The following is a 6,000-nucleotide window of genomic DNA, read 5'->3' as shown; positions in this document are numbered from 1 at the left end:
CCTTGCTTCACTCTCACCACCTCATACTCACCTTGTTGCATCAACTTCACACTATGAAGTGTGTATAGAAATGGCCTCCTTTTATAGGCCAAAAGGGCTACCCTCTCTTATGAGAGACAGCCATGTGTAGCCGTCCTTGTGCGAATAAGTCCAAATCGGACCCTCCAATCCGCCCATGTGTGGCCGCCCTTGAGAAGACAAGTCCGCTTTTGAATTCGGCCACTGGCCATTGAATTCGGCCACCGGCCACCGGCCATTGACTTCCGACCACCGGCCATCGGCCATTGACTACCGGCCACCGGCCAACTGACCGGTTGTTTTCCGACCACTTTTCGGCCGCCGTCCGGCCATAATATTCCGGCGAAAAAGAACATTCCGATGGAAAAAAAGTCTCGGGGGCCTCCGCCCCCGAGGCCTCTAAAGTTGCCCTTGATTCTTGTCCGTGAAAATTTTGGTTTCCGGTGAGTGATTTTCCTTCACGCACGATAGCTTCTCCTCATAATGGGGGCCTTACAAATGTGCGCTTTTACCACAGAAAATTACAAGGGTAAATCAGGCTCCATACTTAACAATTAAGCCATTAAATGTTACACCTGGTCACTTCCAAGCTTTCCAATCAAGTGGTGTGAACCAAGGAGGAAGGGTTAGGTTTGAGATCTTTTACAATGAGGGCTTCCTCTTGGAGCGAGGGATTGCAAAATATCTTTAGATGCACCAAGGATTTCCAATCCCTCTTTTGATAATTCCAAAGAGAACTCAAAGTGTCAAGGCCCTTCTTGTTAAGATTCATGGCTATTTCAATCCAATGGTTATTAAGGCCCAAGCCTTCCACCATGGGACCCCACAGAGACTAGTGCCTACCTGTACCTTTCCAGTACCTAATCTCTTCCTTCCACTTGAGTGCATATGTTGCTTTATAACATTTTTCAAAAATACTCCTAGTAAATCCACCTAATTGTGTATTTAGACTGGAGGGGGGAGAAGTTTGTTTTGTATGTTGAGGTTGGAACATAAACCACCTATAGATTTCATGTGGGCTTCCATTACCATCTCCCTTGCCATGAAAGCCCAGTTCTCATTTGAAATGATGAGGGGTGCAAATAAATTTAGCACTTAGAGCTAGGTCATGAGTGATAGGGTGAAGGATGTTAAGCAATCATGAGATTTTGGTTTAGTGATAGCCGCACATTTACCCCATTGCCACGGTCTACCAGCAGACAGTTTACTTCTCCACAAAAACTCCTTAACTTTTGGTTTCAAGAAGGAACTCCATTTTTCCCGACATAATTGCAGGAATGGTGACGTGAAGGTAATATACGGGATGAAGAAGGTATTAATTATTGTAGCTCTATAGTGAAAATGAATTAGAATGAACTCTCAACGCTTCATTTTCTTTTAACTTTTTCTTGAACCCACTCAAAGGCGGTTTTGTGAGTAATATCCTCCCCAATGGGCACTCCTAGGTGTTGAAAGATGTTGCCTCTCTTCACAACCTCTCCAGCCCAACATGTAGTATCAAAGTTATCATCTTTCGTAAAAAAGATAAGTCTTGATTTTTGAATTTTGCATTGAGACCCTGACGCTAAGGCAAACCTAGCCTATCTTCAAAGCTTGCCTAACATTGTTTCCATCTACTTTGAGGAAAAGTAGTGAATCATCCACGAACATCTTGATAAGAAGTTGTTTTCCATTCTAGAGCTAGATCCCTTGAATCTCTCCTCTTGCCTCCACTTTCTCCAGCATCACAGTAAGAGGGTGGGTACAGGCAGAAAACCAAAGCAGCACTAAGGGGCACCCTTGACAAATGGATCTTTTGACATCAAAGCAAAACCAATTATTCTTGAGTTGAATAGCAGCTCCCAGGAACTCCCTTCCCCAAGAGTACTTACACCTTGACATTTTCGTGGACCAAACCCCAAAGACTGAAGCGTTTCTTGCACAAAGGACCAAGTTATCCGGGTCTGCAGACGGCAAGCAAGCAGTGAGCAGCTTGTGGAATCGGTGTAGCTGGCAAGGGAAGAGGCAAGGCTCACGAGCAGGGGAACCGGGGCATTGAGCCATAAGCAGGTCGGGCATCTCAGCAATTGAAGGGGTAGAGCATTGCCAAGCTTGGCATTGATGTGAGCAGGAAGCTCGTGATCAGCAGCTTAGTAACGAGCACGGGGAATTTGAATTGAAGGCTTTGAGACCCAGGCAGTGTCGAGCAGCGCTGTAGTAAAAGGAGCAACGGGCTGCTAGATGTGGTGTTGCACACACACACACACACACACTGTGTTCAAGTTCGGGGCATAATTGGGTGCAATTACGAGGCAGCATTGAGCTTGCAGCTCTCGACATTGGAAGGCTAATCGACAGAGAGGGAGCTTGAAATTGGGGGTAATGGGTGTGTGGTGACACACACACACACACACACACACACACACACACACACAGTGTGATAGCCAGTTTACAGGGGTAACATCAACTTGGGCAGCCGAGCAAGCCAGTCAAAGGCTGCAGAGTGAGCTTGAGCAGCAAGCATAACACACACACATGTTTTGTTTTCACTTGGGGCAGGCATCGATGTGGTGATGCAAGCCGATAGCAAATCCAAAAGCAAAGCAGACTCAAGAGTCTTGGCAGCACTCTGTAGCTCGTAAGAGCTTCGACATTGAAAGTTAATTTTTTTTTTAATTTTAACAAACCTTGCCTCACACACTATTGTGTGCAAGGACTTGCTCCCATAGGGGGACCTCGATACCCGCCGACAACTCCGACGCTCCGACCACCCTCTCCTACCACACTCTGACTCTCCGAACCCCCGACTCTCCACTACGGCTTGAGAGACAGCAGTGAGAGAGAGTGCAAGCATGAGAGAGTGAGAGCTTGAGATAGAGAGTGAGCGAGTGAGAGAGAGGTAGAGAGGTAGAGATCGAGCATTTTTTGGCATGCGCTCATGCGCGCACACACACCAACGTGTGCAGGTGCGAGCGAGTAAGCCCGGACATCACCTCCCTTTTTAGAGGAATGTTAAAAAGGTGAAAAAGGGAGAGAGGGCCAGGTTTTTTCAGCCAACATGCATCTCTCTCTCTCTCTCTCTCTCTCTCTCTCTCTCTCTCTCTCGCTTGACTCCTTTGTTTTTAACAGCAGTGAAGAGAAAACCTGGTTTTTGTGTGTGTGTTTGGGGTGGTGGGGGGAACCTCGGTAAGGCAAAGGCTCTCAGCACACTTTGATTGAGGTTGTGCAGTTGTTGTAGCATAGGAAAGGAGGTGCAACGGGTTTTGTAAGAAAGGAGGTGCACACTCTAGGCAAAGGCGAGTGAGAGGATGTAAAAAAAAAGGTGGAGAGGGAGAGTGAGAGGAATGTAAAAAGGGAGGGAGGGGGATGGGAAGCACTAGCGTTAGTACTAGTGCTTCCCATCCCCTCCCTTTTTTTTAAAGGAGTCCTCTTTTGTTCATAGATTCCACGCCTCCTATTACGTACATCCAAGTCCTTCTCACCCTTGATAGACCCTTGCTTGCCATGCCTGCTAGCTACTAGCCCTTGACCTTTAAATTTGTTGTTGTTGCCTATCGGTGTTGCCAACAACGCCTGATCTTTGCCATCCATGCCCTCGTTCAAATTGCAAAGAGAGAAGTAGTTGCATGTTCCCCTCCTGGCAAGGGCAACTTGCCTGCTTCACGTTCCTCTCACACCCTGATCATCTCTCCCATTCGGCCATGGCCCACAAGGCGGTTGCCGCTTGTAGACTACACAAACCAGCCCACAAACATGTGCACACCCTGACCGTCTCTCCATTGCAAATGCTCCAAAACCAAAGTACAAACCTAAAAACATTTTGACCATCTCTCTCTCACACACACAAGCACTGCAACTAAAGAGAGAGAGTGTGGACCTTGTCTGACTCTCACTCTCGTTCCCTTTGCCCACATGGCCATCACGGCCCATAGCAAGCACAAAGGAGAGGACACACACGCCCACGCGCACGCACGCACACACACACACACACACACACGGTCTGTGTTGACCATTGTAGCATGTATGCATAGAAGAGATCAACCACATGGTATGCTGCCTGCATTTGAACGGAGAGGGAGTGTGAGAGGAATATAGAAAGGCAGAGGAAGTGTGAGAGGAATATTAAGAAAAAAAAGTGAGGGATTGGGAAGCACTAGTGCTAGTGCTTTCCATCCCCTCCCTTTTTGTCAAACATTCCTCTCTTTTCTTTGTTTCCCCTTTACACTCCTCTCTCTCTCTCTCCTTCCCATCCCCACTTGTGTGTGTGTGTGTGTGTGTGTGTGTGTGTGTGTGTGTGTGTCCTACTTTCTCTCAAATTGTGTTCATATTTACTTTCTCTCTCTTCGATCTCCTATATAGATCCCTCTTGCTATTTTTTTGTCATTTCATTCACTCACAGGTTAAAAAAGTGTTGCAAAAGGTAAGATTCTCTCTCTTCCTCTCACTCTCCCATTCTCGTCATCTCTCTTTTTCCCTCTCCCTCTTCTTCTCCTCGACTCCTTTCCTTGTCCTTCTTCCCTGGCTTCTCTCTCTCCTCCACTCCCTCCTCTCTCTTTCTCCCTCCCCCTCTTCTTCTCATTTTCTCTCTCTCCTCCACTCCTCCTCTCTCTTTCTCCCTCTCCCTCTTCTTCTCATTTTCTCTCTCTCCTCCACTCCTCCTCTCTCTTTCTCCTGCTCCCTCTTCTTCTCCTCCACTCCTCCTCTCCCTCTCCTCCTTCTCCGGATTTTCTCTCTCCTCCATTCCTCCTCTCTCTTTCTCCCTCTCCCTCTTTTTCTCCTCCACTCATCCTCTCTCTTTCTCCCTCTCCCTCTCCTCTTTCTACCATCAACTATTGCGATGCTTTTTTCTCAAGCAATGATGATCTCTATACAGAATTTTGCATCTTTCACAATTTATGTATCACAGTTTCAAAGATGGTTCAATCTTTTGTTGCTTCTTTTGCCAAGCACGAGACCGTTGGCCCTTTCAGCAAGGGCAAGGTGGTTGGAAAGGGATTGGTGATCCAAAACTTGCCCCAGGTGAAGCTTCATGGAAAGGAACTTCCCCGAGGCATGGTTGGAGTGTCGGTTAGCTTAGCATCGAACCTTGATATTCCCTTTCTATATGTTCCTTCCCTCACCGTCCAAATTACTACCCTAGGAGCAACGATAACCTTTCTCATTGCATGGCCATCAAGGATTTGGTAAGAAGCCATAACTTTATCTTATTTTGGGTCGATCTTGTTGTAAACTTTCCTTTAATGAACTTGTTCCATCGCAACATAAAGAGAATGCAGATAGCTCTTATGGGTCTCAAATGGCTACGAAATCCAAGGTTTTTACAAAGGGCCTTCGTGAAGATATCTGCAACCTGCTTATCCATCGTCGCATACGTGTGGTCAATGCCGCCTACCGAGACCCTCTCTTGGATGAAGTGGTAATGTACCTCAATGTGCAGGACTTGGGTTGTTTGTAGGGCTCCGCCATAGTGGTCCCACATAGAATGAATTCGTAATAAAGAGTCTCATTGTTCCACTGTGATTGCGGATTGTCAAAATTAGATAACATTTTCTCCTCAACTCAAATGTCTCATAAAAGTCTCGACTTGTTAAAAACTCTGGCTGAACTTTGTTTTAGTGACTCTTTTGAAAGTTTGATCATAGAGTTGTGACTAGTATAGGTAAAGGGACTTACATTCGAAACCTCAGGCTATTTGAACTTGCTTTGGTCTGCAAAGGAAGGTATAATTGCATTTTGGGGGTCTAATTAAAGTGAAAACTTGTGGGAAGACCAACCAAACCATAGAAAGTATAGAATCAAATTCATCTTTGCATTTTGCACTGAAAGTATTCAAAAACTCACAAATTGCCATTGTTACTATATCATGGCCATTGAAAAGTCCAATGTAAGCGTCAAGTGAGGAGCAACATTGAGACGGAAGAGAGACTTCCCATGATAGATCTGTCAAGCTTGAGATTCATAAAATCCAATCACATTGTGATGATCCCATAGTAATGGACTCAA

General features: G+C 46.0%; 1 long non-coding RNA gene across 1 annotated transcript; it reads left to right on the top strand.

Moving 5' to 3' along the window:
* Positions 1 to 520: 520 nt before the first annotated feature.
* On the top strand, positions 521 to 5,555 carry LOC147444641 (uncharacterized). The gene is made up of 2 exons (XR_015190126.1): positions 521 to 5,180; positions 5,265 to 5,555. It is a non-coding gene; the product is annotated as an uncharacterized LOC147444641 (long non-coding RNA).
* The last annotated feature ends 445 nt before the right edge of the window (positions 5,556 to 6,000 follow it).

The sequence above is a fragment of the Adiantum capillus-veneris genome, chromosome 13 (assembly GCF_014529385.1).
Source record: "Adiantum capillus-veneris isolate H3 chromosome 13, ASM1452938v2, whole genome shotgun sequence".
Taxonomy (NCBI): Eukaryota; Viridiplantae; Streptophyta; class Polypodiopsida; order Polypodiales; family Pteridaceae; genus Adiantum; species Adiantum capillus-veneris.
This window is presented reverse-complemented; position numbering and strand designations above follow the sequence as displayed.